The 21,436-nt window shown below is 41.6% G+C and overlaps 1 protein-coding gene across 1 annotated transcript in view; it reads right to left on the reverse strand.

Annotated features, from left to right (window-relative positions):
* Nucleotides 1-21,436, reverse strand: part of LOC106594058 (puratrophin-1) — a 315,209-nt gene that overhangs the window by 153,580 nt on the left and 140,193 nt on the right. The gene's annotated exons all lie outside the window — the stretch shown is intronic.

Genomic DNA, 21,436 nt, shown 5'->3' on the forward strand with positions numbered 1-21,436 from the left:
CAACACTCTGCCAGACAGAACTCAATACTAAATACATTACAACAGGCCCTCAACACTCTGCCAGACAGAACTCAATACTAAATACATTACAACAGCCCCTCAACACTCCGCCAGACAGAACTCAATACTAAATACATTACCACACGCCCACAATACTCTGCCAGAAAGAACTCAATACTAAATACATTACAACAGCCCCTCAACACTCTGCCAGACAGAACTCAATACTAAATACATTACAACAGGCCCTCAACACTCTGCCAGACAGAACTCAATACTAAATACATTACAACAGGCCCTCAACACTCTGCCAGACAGAACTCAATACTAAATACATTACAACAGCCTCTCAACACTCTGTCAGACAGAACTCAATACTAAATACATTACAACAGCCCCTCAACACTGCAAGACAGAACTCAATACGAAATACATTACAACAGGCCCTCAACGCTCTGCCAGACAGAACTCAATACTAAATACATTACAACAGGCCCTCAACACTCTGCCAGACAGAACTCAATACGAAATACATTACAACAGGCCCCTCAACACTCTGCCAGACAGAACTCAATACTAAATACATTACAACAGCCTCTCAACGCTCTGCCAGACAGAACTCAATACTAAATACATTACAACAGGCCCTCACCACTCTGCCAGACAGAACTCAATACTAAATACATTACAACAGGCCCTCAACACTCTGCCAGACAGAACTCAATACTAAATACATTACAACAGCCTCTCAACACTCTGTCAGACAGAACTCAATACTAAATACATTACAACAGGCCCTCAACACTCCGCCAGACAGAACTCAATACTAAATACATTACAACACGCCCACAATACTCTGCCAGAAAGAACTCAATACTAAATACATTACAACAGCCCCTCAACACTCTGCCAGACAGAACTCAATACTAAATACATTACAACAGGCCCTCAACACTCTGCCAGACAGAACTCAATACTAAATACATTACAACAGCCCCTCAACACTCCGCCAGACAGAACTCAATACTAAATACATTACAACACGCCCACAATACTCTGCCAGAAAGAACTCAATACTAAATACATTACAACAGCCCCTCAACACTCTGCCAGACAGAACTCAATACTAAATACATTACAACAGGCCCTCAACACTCCGCCAGACAGAACTCAATACTAAATACATTACAACACGCCCACAATACTCTGCCAGAAAGAACTCAATACTAAATACATTACAACAGCCCCTCAACACTCTGCAAGACAGAACTCAATACGAAATACATTACAACAGGCCCTCAACGCTCTGCCAGACAGAACTCAATACTAAATACATTACAACAGGCCCTCAACACTCTGCCAGACAGAACTCAATACGAAATACATTACAACAGGCCCCTCAACACTCTGCCAGACAGAACTCAATACTAAATACATTACAACAGCCTCTCAATGCTCTGCCAGACAGAACTCAATACTAAATACATTACAACAGCCTCTCAATGCTCTGCCAGACAGAACTCAATACTAAATACATTACAACAGCCTCTCAACACTCTGTCAGACAGAACTCAATACTAAATACATTACAACAGTCCCTCAACACTCCGCCAGACAGAAGTCAATACTAAATACATTCCAACAGCCCCTCAACACTCTGCCAGACAGAACTCAATACTAAATACATTACAACAGCCTCTCAACACTCTGCCAGACAGAACTCAATACTAAATACATTACAACAGGCCCTCAACACTCTGCCAGACAGAACTCAATACTAAATACATTACAACAGGCCCTCAACACTCTGCCAGACAGAACTCAATACTAAATACATTACAACAGCCTCTCAACACTCTGTCAGACAGAACTCAATACTAAATACATTACAACAGGCCCTCAACACTCTGCCAGACAGAACTCAATACTAAATACATTACAACAGGCCCTCAACACTCTGCCAGACAGAACTCAATACTAAATACATTACAACAGCCCCTCAACACTCCGCCAGACAGAACTCAATACTAAATACATTACCACACGCCCACAATACTCTGCCAGAAAGAACTCAATACTAAATACATTACAACAGCCCCTCAACACTCTGCCAGACAGAACTCAATACTAAATACATTACAACAGGCCCTCAACACTCTGCCAGACAGAACTCAATACTAAATACATTACAACAGGCCCTCAACACTCTGCCAGACAGAACTCAATACTAAATACATTACAACAGCCTCTCAACACTCTGTCAGACAGAACTCAATACTAAATACATTACAACAGGCCCTCAACACTCTGCCAGACAGAACTCAATACTAAATACATTACAACAGGCCCTCAACACTCTGCCAGACAGAACTCAATACTAAATACATTACAACAGCCCCTCAACACTCCGCCAGACAGAACTCAATACTAAATACATTACCACACGCCCACAATACTCTGCCAGAAAGAACTCAATACTAAATACATTACAACAGCCCCTCAACACTCTGCCAGACAGAACTCAATACTAAATACATTACAACAGGCCCTCAACACTCCGCCAGACAGAACTCAATACTAAATACATTACAACACGCCCACAATACTCTGCCAGAAAGAACTCAATACTAAATACATTACAACAGACCCTCAACACTCTGTCAGACAGAACTCAATGCTAAATACATTACAACAGGCCCTCAACACTCCGCCAGACAGAACTCAATACTAAATACATTCCAACAGCCCCTCAACACTCTGCCAGACAGAACTCAATACTAAATACATTACAACAGCCTCTCAACACTCTGCCAGACAGAACTCAATACTAAATACATTACAACAGGCACTCAACACTCCGCCAGACAGAACTCAATACTAAATACATACCAACAGCCCCTCAACACTCTGCCAGACAGAACTCAATACTAAATACATTACAACAGCCTCTCAACACTCTGCCAGACAGAACTCAATACGAAATACATTACAACAGGCCCTCAACACTCTGCCAGACAGAACTCAATACTAAATACATTACAACAGGCCCTCAACACTCTGCCAGACAGAACTCAATACGAAATACATTACAACAGGCCCCTCAACACTCTGCCAGACAGAACTCAATACTAAAAACATTACAACAGCCCCTCAACACTCTGCCAGACAGAACTCAATACTAAATACATTACAACAGCCCCTCAACACTCTGCCAGACAGACCTCAATACTAAATACATTACAAAAGCCCCTCAACACTCTGCCAGACAGAACTCAATACTAAATACAATACAACAGGCCCTCAACACTCTGCCAGACAGAACTCAATACTAAATACATTACAACACGCCCACAATACTCTGCCAGAAAGAACTCAATACTAAATACATTACAACAGCCCCTCAACACTCTGCCAGACAGAACTCAATACTAAATACATTACAACAGGCCCTCAACACTCTGCCAGACAGAACTCAATACTAAATACATTACAACAGGCCCTCAACACTATGCCAGACAGAACTCAATACTAAATACATTACAACAGGCCCTCAATGCTCTGCCAGACAGAACTCAATACTAAATACATTACAACAGCCTCTCAACGCTCTGCCAGACAGAACTCAATACTAAATACATTACAACAGCCTCTCAATGCTCTGCCAGACAGAACTCAATACTAAATACATTCCAACAGCCCCTCAACACTCTGCCAGATAGAACTCAATACTAAATACATTACAACAGCCTCTCAACACTCTGCCAGACAGAACTCAATACTAAATACATTACAACAGGCCCTCAACACTCTGCCAGACAGAACTCAATACTAAATACATTACAACACGCCCACAATACTCTGCCAGAAAGAACTCAATACTAAATACATTACAACAGCCCCTCAACACTGCAAGACAGAACTCAATACGAAATACATTACAACAGGCCCTCAACGCTCTGCCAGACAGAACTCAATACTAAATACATTACAACAGGCCCTCAACACTCTGCCAGACAGAACTCAATACGAAATACATTACAACAGGCCCCTCAACACTCTGCCAGACAGAACTCAATACTAAATACATTACAACAGCCTCTCAACGCTCTGCCAGACAGAACTCAATACTAAATACATTACAACAGGCCCTCACCACTCTGCCAGACAGAACTCAATACTAAATACATTACAACAGGCCCTCAACACTCTGCCAGACAGAACTCAATACTAAATACATTACAACAGCCTCTCAACACTCTGTCAGACAGAACTCAATACTAAATACATTACAACAGGCCCTCAACACTCCGCCAGACAGAACTCAATACTAAATACATTACAACACGCCCACAATACTCTGCCAGAAAGAACTCAATACTAAATACATTACAACAGCCCCTCAACACTCTGCCAGACAGAACTCAATACTAAATACATTACAACAGGCCCTCAACACTCTGCCAGACAGAACTCAATACTAAATACATTACAACAGCCCCTCAACACTCCGCCAGACAGAACTCAATACTAAATACATTACAACACGCCCACAATACTCTGCCAGAAAGAACTCAATACTAAATACATTACAACAGCCCCTCAACACTCTGCCAGACAGAACTCAATACTAAATACATTACAACAGGCCCTCAACACTCCGCCAGACAGAACTCAATACTAAATACATTACAACACGCCCACAATACTCTGCCAGAAAGAACTCAATACTAAATACATTACAACAGCCCCTCAACACTCTGCAAGACAGAACTCAATACGAAATACATTACAACAGGCCCTCAACGCTCTGCCAGACAGAACTCAATACTAAATACATTACAACAGGCCCTCAACACTCTGCCAGACAGAACTCAATACGAAATACATTACAACAGGCCCCTCAACACTCTGCCAGACAGAACTCAATACTAAATACATTACAACAGCCTCTCAATGCTCTGCCAGACAGAACTCAATACTAAATACATTACAACAGCCTCTCAATGCTCTGCCAGACAGAACTCAATACTAAATACATTACAACAGCCTCTCAACACTCTGTCAGACAGAACTCAATACTAAATACATTACAACAGTCCCTCAACACTCCGCCAGACAGAAGTCAATACTAAATACATTCCAACAGCCCCTCAACACTCTGCCAGACAGAACTCAATACTAAATACATTACAACAGCCTCTCAACACTCTGCCAGACAGAACTCAATACTAAATACATTACAACAGGCCCTCAACACTCTGCCAGACAGAACTCAATACTAAATACATTACAACAGGCCCTCAACACTCTGCCAGACAGAACTCAATACTAAATACATTACAACAGCCTCTCAACACTCTGTCAGACAGAACTCAATACTAAATACATTACAACAGGCCCTCAACACTCTGCCAGACAGAACTCAATACTAAATACATTACAACAGGCCCTCAACACTCTGCCAGACAGAACTCAATACTAAATACATTACAACAGCCCCTCAACACTCCGCCAGACAGAACTCAATACTAAATACATTACCACACGCCCACAATACTCTGCCAGAAAGAACTCAATACTAAATACATTACAACAGCCCCTCAACACTCTGCCAGACAGAACTCAATACTAAATACATTACAACAGGCCCTCAACACTCCGCCAGACAGAACTCAATACTAAATACATTACAACACGCCCACAATACTCTGCCAGAAAGAACTCAATACTAAATACATTACAACAGACCCTCAACACTCTGTCAGACAGAACTCAATGCTAAATACATTACAACAGGCCCTCAACACTCCGCCAGACAGAACTCAATACTAAATACATTCCAACAGCCCCTCAACACTCTGCCAGACAGAACTCAATACTAAATACATTACAACAGCCTCTCAACACTCTGCCAGACAGAACTCAATACTAAATACATTACAACAGGCACTCAACACTCCGCCAGACAGAACTCAATACTAAATACATACCAACAGCCCCTCAACACTCTGCCAGACAGAACTCAATACTAAATACATTACAACAGCCTCTCAACACTCTGCCAGACAGAACTCAATACGAAATACATTACAACAGGCCCTCAACACTCTGCCAGACAGAACTCAATACTAAATACATTACAACAGGCCCTCAACACTCTGCCAGACAGAACTCAATACGAAATACATTACAACAGGCCCCTCAACACTCTGCCAGACAGAACTCAATACTAAAAACATTACAACAGCCCCTCAACACTCTGCCAGACAGAACTCAATACTAAATACATTACAACAGCCCCTCAACACTCTGCCAGACAGACTTCAATACTAAATACATTACAAAAGCCCCTCAACACTCTGCCAGACAGAACTCAATACTAAATACAATACAACAGGCCCTCAACACTCTGCCAGACAGAACTCAATACTAAATACATTACAACACGCCCACAATACTCTGCCAGAAAGAACTCAATACTAAATACATTACAACAGCCCCTCAACACTCTGCCAGACAGAACTCAATACTAAATACATTACAACAGCCCCTCAACACTCTGCCAGACAGAACTCAATACTAAATACATTACAACACGCCCACAATACTCTGCCAGAAAGAACTCAATACTAAATACATTACAACAGCCCCTCAACACTCTGCAAGACAGAACTCAATACGAAATACATTACAACAGGCCCTCAACGCTCTGCCAGACAGAACTCAATACTAAATACATTACAACAGGCCCTCAACACTCTGCCAGACAGAACTCAATACGAAATACATTACAACAGCCTCTCAACGCTCTGCCAGACAGAACTCAATACTAAATACATTACAACAGCCTCTCAATGCTCTGCCAGACAGAACTCAATACTAAATACATTACAACAGCCTCTCAACACTCTGTCAGACAGAACTCAATACTAAATACATTCCAACAGCCCCTCAACACTCTGTCAGACAGAACTCAATACTAAATACATTACAACAGCCTCTCAACACTCTGCCAGACAGAACTCAATACTAAATACATTACAACAGGCCCTCAACACTCTGCCAGACAGAACTCAATACTAAATACATTACAACAGGCCCTCAACACTCTGCCAGACAGAACTCAATACTAAATACATTACAACAGGCCCTCAACACTCCGCCAGACAGAACTCAATACTAAATACATTACAACACGCCCACAATACTCTGCCAGAAAGAACTCAATACTAAATACATTACAACAGCCCCTCAACACTCTGCCAGACAGAACTCAATACTAAATACATTACAACAGGCCCTCAACACTCTGCCAGACAGAACTCAATACTAAATACATTACAACAGCCCCTCAACACTCCGCCAGACAGAACTCAATACTAAATACATTACAACACGCCCACAATACTCTGCCAGAAAGAACTCAATACTAAATACATTACAACAGCCCCTCAACACTCTGCCAGACAGAACTCAATACTAAATACATTACAACAGGCCCTCAACACTCCGCCAGACAGAACTCAATACTAAATACATTACAACACGCCCACAATACTCTGCCAGAAAGAACTCAATACTAAATACATTACAACAGCCCCTCAACACTCTGCAAGACAGAACTCAATACGAAATACATTACAACAGGCCCTCAACGCTCTGCCAGACAGAACTCAATACTAAATACATCACAACAGCCTCTCAATGCTCTGCCAGACAGAACTCAATACTAAATACATTACAACATCCTCTCAACACTCTGTCAGACAGAACTCAATACTAAATACATTACAACAGGCCCTCAACACTCTGCCAGACAGAACTCAATACTAAATACATTACAACAGCCCCTTAACACTCTGTCAGACAGAACTCAATACTAAATACATTACAACAGACCCTCAACACTCTGCCAGACAGAACTCAAAACTAAATAAATTACAACAGCCCCTCAACACTCTGCCAGACAGAACTCAATACTAAATACATTACAACAGCCTCTCAACACTCTGTCAGACAGAACTCAATACTAAATACATTACAACAGGCCCTCAACACTCCGCCAGACAGAACTCAATACTAAATACATTCCAACAGCCCCTCAACACTCTGCCAGACAGAACTCAATACTAAATACATTACAACAGCCTCTCAACACTCTGCCAGACAGAACTCAATACTAAATACATTACAACAGGCACTCAACACTCTGCCAGACAGAACTCAATACTAAATACATTCCAACAGCCCCTCAACACTCTGCCAGACAGAACTCAATACTAAATACATTACAACAGCCTCTCAACACTCTGCCAGACAGAACTCAATACGAAATACATTACAACAGGCCCTCAACACTCTGCCAGACAGAACTCAATACTAAATACATTACAACAGGCCCTCAACACTCTGCCAGACAGAACTCAATACGAAATACATTACAACAGGCCCCTCAACACTCTGCCAGACAGAACTCAATACTAAAAACATTACAACAGCCCCTCAACACTCTGCCAGACAGAACTCAATACTAAATACATTACAACAGCCCCTCAACACTCTGCCAGACAGACCTCAATACTAAATACATTACAAAAGCCCCTCAACACTCTGCCAGACAGAACTCAATACTAAATACAATACAACAGGCCCTCAACACTCTGCCAGACAGAACTCAATACTAAATACATTACAACACGCCCACAATACTCTGCCAGAAAGAACTCAATACTAAATACATTACAACAGCCCCTCAACACTCTGCCAGAAAGAACTCAATACTAAATACATTACAACAGGCCCTCAACACTCTGCCAGACAGATCTCAATACTAAATACATTACAACAGGCCCTCAACACTATGCCAGACAGAACTCAATACTAAATACATTACAACAGGCCCTCAATGCTCTGCCAGACAGAACTCAATACTACATACATTACAACAGCCTTTCAACGCTCTGCCAGACAGAACTCAATACTAAATACATTAAAACAGCCTCTCAATGCTCTGCCAGACAGAACTCAATACTAAATACATTCCAACAGCCCCTCAACACTCTGCCAGACAGAACTCAATACTAAATACATTACAACAGCCTCTCAACACTCTGCCAGACAGAACTCAATACTAAATACATTACAACAGGCCCTCAACACTCTGCCAGACAGAACTCAATACTAAATACATTACAACAGGCCCTCAACACTCTGCCAGACAGAACTCAATACTAAATACATTACAACAGCCTCTCAACACTCTGTCAGACAGAACTCAATACTAAATACATTACAACAGGCCCTCAACACTCCGCCAGACAGAACTCAATACTAAATACATTACAACTCGCCCACAATACTCTGCCAGAAAGAACTCAATACTAAATACATTACAACAGCCCCTCAACACTCTGCCAGACAGAACTCAATACTAAATACATTACAACAGGCCCTCAACACTCTGCCAGACAGAACTCAATACTAAATACATTACAACAGCCCCTCAACACTCTGCCAGACAGAACTCAATACTAAATACATTACAACAGCCCCTCAACACTATGCCAGACAGAACTCAATACTAAATACATTACAACAGGCCCTCAACACTCTACCAGACAGAACTCAATACTAAATACATTACAACAGGCCCTCAACACTCTGCCAGACAGAACTCAATACTAAATACATTACAACAGCCTCTCAACACTCTGTCAGACAGAACTCAATACTAAATACATTACAACAGGCCCTCAACACTCCGCCAGACAGAACTCAATACTAAATACATTACAACACGCCCACAATACTCTGCAAGAAAGAACTCAATACTAAATACATTACAACAGCCCCTCAACACTCTGCCAGACAGAACTCAATACTAAATACATTACAACAGGCCCTCAACACTCTGCCAGACAGAACTCAATACTAAATACATTACAACAGCCCCTCAACACTCTGCCAGACAGAACTCAATACTAAATACATTACAACAGCCCCTCAACACTATGCCAGACAGAACTCAATACTAAATACATTACAACAGTCCCTCAACACTCTGCCAGACAGAACTCAATACTAAATACATTACAACAGCCCCTCAACACTCTGCCAGACAGAACTCAATACTAAATACATTACAACAGGCCCTCAACACTCTGCCAGACAGAACTCAATACTAAATACATTACAACAAGCCCTCAACACTCTGCCAGACAGAACTCAATACTAAATACATTACAACAGCCCCTCAACACTCTGTCAGACAGAACTCAATACTAAATACATTACAACAGGCCCTCAACACGCTGCCAGACAGAACTCAATACTAAATGCATTACAACAGGCCCTCAACACTCTGCCAGACAGAACTCAATACTAAATACATTACAACACGCCCACAATACTCTGCCAGAAAGAACTCAATACTAAATACATTCCAACAGCCCCTCAACACTCTGCCAGACAGACCTCAATACTAAATACATTACAACAGCCCCTCAACACTCTGCCAGACAGAACTCAATACTAAATACATTACAACAGCCTCTCAACAATCTGCCAGACAGAACTCAATACTAAATACATTACAACAGGCCCTCAACACTCTGCCAGACAGAACTCAATACTAAATACATTACAACAGGCCCTCAACACTCTGCCAGACAGAACTCAATACTAAATACATTACAACAGGCCCTCAACGCTCTGCCAGACAGAACTCAATACTAAATACATTACAACAGCCCCTCAACACTCTGCCAGACAGAACTCAATACTAAATACCTTACAACAGCCCCTCAACACTCTGCCAGACAGAACTCAATACTAAATACATTACAACAGGCCCCTCAACACTCTGTCCGACAGAACTCAATACTAAATACAGTTCAACAGCCCCTCAACACTCTGCCAGACAGACCTCAATACTAAATACATTGCAACAGCCCCTCAACACTCTGCCAGACAGACCTCAATACTAAATACATTACAACAGCCCATCAACACTCTGCCAGACAGAACTCAATACTAAATACATTACAACAGCCCCTCAACACTCTGCTAGACAGAACTCAATACTAAATACATTACAACATCCCCTCAACACTCTGCCAGACAGAACTCAATACTAAATACATTACAACAGCCCCTCAACACTCTGCCAGACAGAACTTAATACTAAATACATTACAACAGCCCCTCAACACTCTGCCAGATGAACTCAATACTAAATACATTAAAACAGCCCCTCAACACTTTGCCAGACAGAACTCAATACTAAATACATTACAACAGCCCCTCAACACCCTGCCAGACAGAACTCAATACTAAATACATTACAACAGCCCCTCAACACTCTGCCAGACAGAACTCAATACTAAATACATTACAACAGGCCCTCAACACTCTGCCAGACAGAACTCAATACTAAATACATTACAACAGCCCCTCAACACTATGCCAGACAGAACTCAATACTAAATACATTACAACAGTCCCTCAACACTCTGCCAGACAGAACTCAATACTAAATACATTACAACAGCCCCTCAACACTCTGTCAGACAGAACTCAATACTAAATACATTACAACAGGCCCTCAACACTCTGCCAGACAGAACTCAATACTAAATACATTACAACAGCCCCTCAACACTCTGCCAGACAGAACTCAATACTAAATACATTACAACAGCCCCTCAACACTCTGCCAGACAGAACTCAATACTAAATACATTACAACAGGCCCTCAACACTCTGCCAGACAGAACTCAATACTAAATACATTACAACAGGCCCTCAACACTCTGCCAGACAGAACTCAATACTAAATACATTACAACAGCCCCTCAACACTCTGTCAGACAGAACTCAATACTAAATACATTACAACAGGCCCTCAACACTCTGCCAGACAGAACTCAATACTAAATGCATTACAACAGGCCCTCAACACTCTGCCAGACAGAACTCAATACTAAATACATTACAACAGGCCCTCAATGCTCTGCCAGACAGAACTCAATACTAAATACATTACAACAGCCTCTCAACGCTCTGCCAGACAGAACTCAATACTAAATACATTACAACAGCCTCTCAATGCTCTGCCAGACAGAACTCAATACTAAATACATTCCAACAGCCCCTCAACACTCTGCCAGACAGAACTCAATACTAAATACATTACAACAGCCTCTCAACACTCTGCCAGACAGAACTCAATACTAAATACATTACAACAGGCCCTCAACACTCTGCCAGACAGAACTCAATAATAAATACATTACAACAGGCCCTCAACACTCTGCCAGACAGAACTCAATACTAAATACATTACAACAGCCTCTCAACACTCTGTCAGACAGAACTCAATACTAAATACATTACAACAGGCCCTCAACACTCCGCCAGACAGAACTCAATACTAAATACATTACAACTCGGCCACAATACTCTGCCAGAAAGATCTCAATACTAAATACATTACAACAGGCCCTCAACACTCTGCCAGACAGAACTCAATACTAAATACATTACAACACGCCCACAATACTCTGCCAGAAAGAACTCAATACTAAATACATTACAACACGCCCACAATACTCTGCCAGAAAGAACTCAATACTAAATACATTACAACAGCCCCTCAACACTCTGCCAGACAGAACTCAATACTAAATACATTACAACAGCCTCTCAACAATCTGCCAGACAGAACTCAATACTAAATACATTACAACAGGCCCTCAACACTCTGCCAGACAGAACTCAATACTAAATACATTACAACAGGCCCTCAACACTCTGCCAGACAGAACTCAATACTAAATACATTACAACAGGCCCTCAACACTCTGCCAGACAGAACTCAATACTAAATACATTACAACAGCCCCTCAACACTCTGCCAGACAGAACTCAATACTAAATACCTTACAACAGCCCCTCAACACTCTGCCAGACAGAACTCAATACTAAATACATTACAACAGGCCCCTCAACACTCTGTCCGACAGAACTCAATACTAAATACAGTTCAACAGCCCCTCAACACTCTGCCAGACAGACCTCAATACTAAATACATTGCAACAGCCCCTCAACACTCTGCCAGACAGACCTCAATACTAAATACATTACAACAGCCCATCAACACTCTGCCAGACAGAACTCAATACTAAATACATTACAACAGCCCCTCAACACTCTGCTAGACAGAACTCAATACTAAATACATTACAACAGCCCCTCAACACTCTGCCAGACAGAACTCAATACTAAATACATTACAACAGCCCCTCAACACTCTGCCAGACAGAACTCAATACTAAATACATTACAACAGCCCCTCAACACTCTGCCAGATGAACTCAATACTAAATACATTAAAACAGCCCCTCAACACTTTGCCAGACAGAACTCAATACTAAATACATTACAACAGCCCCTCAACACTCTGCCAGACAGAACTCAATACTAAATACATTACAACAGCCCCTCAACACTCTGCCAGACAGAACTCAATACTAAATACATTACAACAGGCCCTCAACACTCTGCCAGACAGAACTCAATACTAAATACATTACAACAGCCCCTCAACACTATGCCAGACAGAACTCAATACTAAATACATTACAACAGTCCCTCAACACTCTGCCAGACAGAACTCAATACTAAATACATTACAACAGCCCCTCAACACTCTGTCAGACAGAACTCAATACTAAATACATTACAACAGGCCCTCAACACTCTGCCAGACAGAACTCAATACTAAATACATTACAACAGCCCCTCAACACTCTGCCAGACAGAACTCAATACTAAATACATTACAACAGCCCCTCAACACTCTGCCAGACAGAACTCAATACTAAATACATTACAACAGGCCCTCAACACTCTGCCAGACAGAACTCAATACTAAATACATTACAACAGGCCCTCAACACTCTGCCAGACAGAACTCAATACTAAATACATTACAACAGCCCCTCAACATTCTGTCAGACAGAACTCAATACTAAATACATTACAACAGGCCCTCAACACTCTGCCAGACAGAACTCAATACTAAATGCATTACAACAGGCCCTCAACACTCTGCCAGACAGAACTCAATACTAAATACATTACAACAGGCCCTCAATGCTCTGCCAGACAGAACTCAATACTAAATACATTACAACAGCCTCTCAACGCTCTGCCAGACAGAACTCAATACTAAATACATTACAACAGCCTCTCAATGCTCTGCCAGACAGAACTCAATACTAAATACATTCCAACAGCCCCTCAACACTCTGCCAGACAGAACTCAATACTAAATACATTACAACAGCCTCTCAACACTCTGCCAGACAGAACTCAATACTAAATACATTACAACAGGCCCTCAACACTCTGCCAGACAGAACTCAATACTAAATACATTACAACAGGCCCTCAACACTCTGCCAGACAGAACTCAATACTAAATACATTACAACAGCCTCTCAACACTCTGTCAGACAGAACTCAATACTAAATACATTACAACAGGCCCTCAACACTCCGCCAGACAGAACTCAATACTAAATACATTACAACTCGGCCACAATACTCTGCCAGAAAGAACTCAATACTAAATACATTACAACAGGCCCTCAACACTCTGCCAGACAGAACTCAATACTAAATACATTACAACACGCCCACAATACTCTGCCAGAAAGAACTCAATACTAAATACATTACAACACGCCCACAATACTCTGCCAGAAAGAACTCAATACTAAATACATTACAACAGCCCCTCAACACTCTGCCAGACAGAACTCAATACTAAATACATTACAACAGCCTCTCAACAATCTGCCAGACAGAACTCAATACTAAATACATTACAACAGGCCCTCAACACTCTGCCAGACAGAACTCAATACTAAATACATTACAACAGGCCCTCAACACTCTGCCAGACAGAACTCAATACTAAATACATTACAACAGGCCCTCAACACTCTGCCAGACAGAACTCAATACTAAATACATTACAACAGCCCCTCAACACTCTGCCAGACAGAACTCAATACTAAATACCTTACAACAGCCCCTCAACACTCTGCCAGACAGAACTCAATACTAAATACATTACAACAGGCCCCTCAACACTCTGTCCGACAGAACTCAATACTAAATACAGTTCAACAGCCCCTCAACACTCTGCCAGACAGACCTCAATACTAAATACATTGCAACAGCCCCTCAACACTCTGCCAGACAGACCTCAATACTAAATACATTACAACAGGCCCTCAACACTCTGCCAGACAGAACTCAATACTAAATACATTACAACAGGCCCTCAACACTCTGCCAGACAGACCTCAATACTAAATACATTACAACAGCCCATCAACACTCTGCCAGACAGAACTCAATACTAAATACATTACAACAGCCCCTCAACACTCTGCTAGACAGAACTCAATACTAAATACATTACAACAGCCCCTCAACACTCTGCCAGACAGAACTCAATACTAAATACATTACAACAGCCCCTCAACACTCTGCCAGACAGAACTCAATACTAAATACATTACAACAGCCCCTCAACACTCTGCCAGATGAACTCAATACTAAATACATTAAAACAGCCCCTCAACACTTTGCCAGACAGAACTCAATACTAAATACATTACAACAGCCCCTCAACACTCTGCCAGACAGAACTCAATACTAAATACATTACAACAGCCCCTCAACACTCTGCCAGACAGAACTCAATACTAAATACATTACAACAGCCCCTCAACACTCTGCCAGACAGAACTCAATACTAAATACATTACAACAGCCCCTCAACACTCTGCCAGACAGAACTCAATACTAAATACATTACAACAGCCCCTCAACACTCTGCCAGACAGAACTCAATACTAAATACATTACAACAGCCCCTCAACACTATGCCAGACAGAACTCAATACTAAATACATTACAACAGTCCCTCAACACTCTGCCAGACAGAACTCAATACTAAATACATTACAACAGCCCCTCAACACTCTGCCAGACAGAACTCAATACTAAATACATTACAACAGGCCCTCAACACTCTGCCAGACAGAACTCAATACTAAATACATTACAACAAGCCCTCAACACTCTGCCAGACAGAACTCAATACTAAATACATTACAACAGCCCCTCAACACTCTGTCAGACAGAACTCAATACTAAATACATTACAACAGGCCCTCAACACTCTGCCAGACAGAACTCAATACTAAATGCATTACAACAGGCCCTCAACACTCTGCCAGACAGAACTCAATACTAAATACATTACAACACGCCCACAATACTCTGCCAGAAAGAACTCAATACTAAATACATTCCAACAGCCCCTCAACACTCTGCCAGACAGACCTCAATACTAAATACATTACAACAGCCCCTCAACACTCTGCCAGACAGAACTCAATACTAAATACATTACAACAGCCTCTCAACAATCTGCCAGACAGAACTCAATACTAAATACATTACAACAGGCCCTCAACACTCTGCCAGACAGAACTCAATACTAAATACATTACAACAGGCCCTCAACACTCTGCCAGACAGAACTCAATACTAAATACATTACAACAGGCCCTCAACACTCTGCCAGACAGAACTCAATACTAAATACATTACAACAGCCCCTCAACACTCTGCCAGACAGAACTCAATACTAAATACCTTACAACAGCCCCTCAACACTCTGCCAGACAGAACTCAATACTAAATACATTACAACAGGCCCCTCAACACTCTGTCCGACAGAACTCAATACTAAATACAGTTCAACAGCCCCTCAACACTCTGCCAGACAGACCTCAATACTAAATACATTGCAACAGCCCCTCAACACTCTGCCAGACAGACCTCAATACTAAATACATTACAACAGGCCCTCAACACTCTGCCAGACAGAACTCAATACTAAATACATTACAACAGGCCCTCAACACTCTGCCAGACAGACCTCAATACTAAATACATTACAACAGCCCATCAACACTCTGCCAGACAGAACTCAATACTAAATACATTACAACAGCCCCTCAACACTCTGCTAGACAGAACTCAATACTAAATACATTACAACAGCCCCTCAACACTCTGCCAGACAGAACTCAATACTAAATACATTACAACAGCCCCTCAACACTCTGCCAGACAGAACTCAATACTAAATACATTACAACAGCCCCTCAACACTCTGCCAGATGAACTCAATACTAAATACATTAAAACAGCCCCTCAACACTTTGCCAGACAGAACTCAATACTAAATACATTACAACAGCCCCTCAACACTCTGCCAGACAGAACTCAATACTAAATACATTACAACAGCCCCTCAACACTCTGCCAGACAGAACTCAATACTAAATACATTACAACAGGCCCTCAACACTCTGCCAGACAGAACTCAATACTAAATACATTACAACAGCCCCTCAACACTATGCCAGACAGAACTCAATACTAAATACATTACAACAGTCCCTCAACACTCTGCCAGACAGAACTCAATACTAAATACATTACAACAGCCCCTCAACACTCTGTCAGACAGAACTCAATACTAAATACATTACAACAGGCCCTCAACACTCTGCCAGACAGAACTCAATACTAAATACATTACAACAGCCCCTCAACACTCTGCCAGACAGAACTCAATACTAAATACATTACAACAGCCCCTCAACACTCTGCCAGACAGAACTCAATACTAAATACATTACAACAGGCCCTCAACACTCTGCCAGACAGAACTCAATACTAAATACATTACAACAGGCCCTCAACACTCTGCCAGACAGAACTCAATACTAAATACATTACAACAGCCCCTCAACACTCTGTCAGACAGAACTCAATACTAAATACATTACAACAGGCCCTCAACACTCTGCCAGACAGAACTCAATACTAAATGCATTACAACAGGCCCTCAACACTCTGCCAGACAGAACTCAATACTAAATACATTACAACAGGCCCTCAATGCTCTGCCAGACAGAACTCAATACTAAATACATTACAACAGCCTCTCAACGCTCTGCCAGACAGAACTCAATACTAAATACATTACAACAGCCTCTCAATGCTCTGCCAGACAGAACTCAATACTAAATACATTCCAACAGCCCCTCAACACTCTGCCAGACAGAACTCAATACTAAATACATTACAACAGCCTCTCAACACTCTGCCAGACAGAACTCAATACTAAATACATTACAACAGGCCCTCAACACTCTGCCAGACAGAACTCAATACTAAATACATTACAACAGGCCCTCAACACTCTGCCAGACAGAACTCAATACTAAATACATTACAACAGCCTCTCAACACTCTGTCAGACAGAACTCAATACTAAATACATTACAACAAGCCCTCAACACTCTGCCAGACAGAACTCAATACTAAATACATTACAACAGCCCCTCAACACTCTGTCAGACAGAACTCAATACTAAATACATTACAACAGGCCCTCAACACTCTGCCAGACAGAACTCAATACTAAATGCATTACAACAGGCCCTCAACACTCTGCCAGACAGAACTCAATACTAAATACATTACAACACGCCCACAATACTCTGCCAGAAAGAACTCAATACTAAATACATTACAACAGCCCCTCAACACTCTGCCAGACAGACCTCAATACTAAATACATTACAACAGGCCCTCAACACTCTGCCAGACAGAACTCAATACTAAATACATTACAACAGGCCCTCAACACTCTGCCAGACAGAACTCAATACTAAATACATTACAACAGGCCCTCAACACTCTGCCAGACAGAACTCAATACTAAATACATTACAACAGCCCCTCAACACTCTGCCAGACAGAACTCAATACTAAATACCTTACAACAGCCCCTCAACACTCTGCCAGACAGAACTCAATACTAAATACATTACAACAGGCCCCTCAACACTCTGCCAGACAGAACTCAATACTAAATACATTACAACAGCCCCTCAACACTCTGCCAGACAGAACTCAATACTAAATACATTACAACAGCCCCTCAACACTCTGCCAGACAGAACTCAATACTAAATACATTACAACAGGCCCTCAACACTCTGCCAGACAGAACTCAATACTAAATACATTACAACAGCCCCTCAACACTATGCCAGACAGAACTCAATACTAAATACATTACAACAGTCCCTCAACACTCTGCCAGACAGAACTCAATACTAAATACATTACAACAGCCCCTCAACACTCTGTCAGACAGAACTCAATACTAAATACATTACAACAGGCCCTCAACACTCTGCCAGACAGAACTCAATACTAAATACATTACAACAGGCCCTCAACACTCTGCCAGACAGAACTCAATACTAAATACATTACAACAGCCCCTCAACACTCTGCCAGACAGAACTCAATACTAAATACATTACAACAGGCCCTCAACACTCTGCCAGACAGAACTCAATACTAAATACATTACAACAGCCCCTCAACACTCTGCCAGACAGAACTCAATACTAAATACATTACAACAGCCCCTCAACACTATGCCAGACAGAACTCAATACTAAATACATTACAACAGTCCCTCAACACTCTGCCAGACAGAACTCAATACTAAATACATTACAACAGCCCCTCAACACTCTGCCAGACAGAACTCAATACTAAATACATTACAACAGGCCCTCAACACTCTGCCAGACAGAACTCAATACTAAATACATTACAACAAGCCCTCAACACTCTGCCAGACAGAACTCAATACTAAATACATTACAACAGCCCCTCAACACTCTGTCAGACAGAACTCAATACTAAATACATTACAACAGGCCCTCAACACTCTGCCAGACAGAACTCAATACTAAATGCATTACAACAGGCCCTCAACACTCTGCCAGACAGAACTCAATACTAAATACATTACAACACGCCCACAATACTCTGCCAGAAAGAACTCAATACTAAATACATTACAACAGCCCCTCAACACTCTGCCAGACAGACCTCAATACTAAATACATTACAACAGCCCCTCAACACTCTGCCAGACAGAACTCAATACTAAATACATTACAACAGCCTCTCAACAATCTGCCAGACAGAACTCAATACTAAATACATTACAACAGGCCCTCAACACTCTGCCAGACAGAACTCAATACTAAATACATTACAACAGGCCCTCAACACTCTGCCAGACAGAACTCAATACTAAATACATTACAACAGGCCCTCAACACTCTGCCAGACAGAACTCAATACTAAATACATTACAACAGCCCCTCAACACTCTGCCAGACAGAACTCAATACTAAATACCTTACAACAGCCCCTCAACACTCTGCCAGACAGATCTCAATACTAAATACATTACAACAGGCCCCTCAACACTCTGTCCGACAGAACTCAATACTAAATACAGTTCAACAGCCCCTCAACACTCTGCCAGACAGACCTCAATACTAAATACATTGCAACAGCCCCTCAACACTCTGCCAGACAGACCTCAATACTAAATACATTACAACAGGCCCTCAACACTCTGCCAGACAGAACTCAATACTAAATACATTACAACAGGCCCTCAACACTCTGCCAGACAGACCTCAATACTAAATACATTACAACAGCCCATCAACACTCTGCCAGACAGAACTCAATACTAAATACATTACAACAGCCCCTCAACACTCTGCTAGACAGAACTCAATACTAAATACATTACAACAGCCCCTCAACACTCTGCCAGACAGAACTCAATACTAAATACATTACAACAGCCCCTCAACACTCTGCCAGACAGAACTCAATACTAAATACATTACAACAGCCCCTCAACACTCTGCCAGATGAACTCAATACTAAATACATTAAAACAGCCCCTCAAAACTTTGCCAGACAGAACTCAATACTAAATACATTACAACAGCCCCTCAACACTCTGCCAGACAGAACTCAATACTAAATACATTACAACAGCCCCTCAACACTCTGCCAGACAGAACTCAATACTAAATACATTACAACAGGCCCTCAACACTCTGCCAGACAGAACTCAATACTAAATACATTACAACAGCCCCTCAACACTCTGCCAGACAGAACTCAATACTAAATACATTACAACAGGCCCTCAACACTCTGCCAGACAGAACTCAATACTAAATACATTACAACAAGCCCTCAACACTCTGCCAGACAGAACTCAATACTAAATACATTACAACAGCCCCTCAACACTCTGTCAGACAGAACTCAATACTAAATACATTACAACAGGCCCTCAACACTCTGCCAGACAGAACTCAATACTAAATGCATTACAACAGGCCCTCAACACTCTGCCAGACAGAACTCAATACTAAA

Source organism: Salmo salar, chromosome 11 (genome assembly GCF_965601325.2).
Source record: "Salmo salar chromosome 11, fSalSal1, whole genome shotgun sequence".
In the NCBI taxonomy this organism is placed as follows: domain Eukaryota; kingdom Metazoa; phylum Chordata; class Actinopteri; order Salmoniformes; family Salmonidae; genus Salmo; species Salmo salar.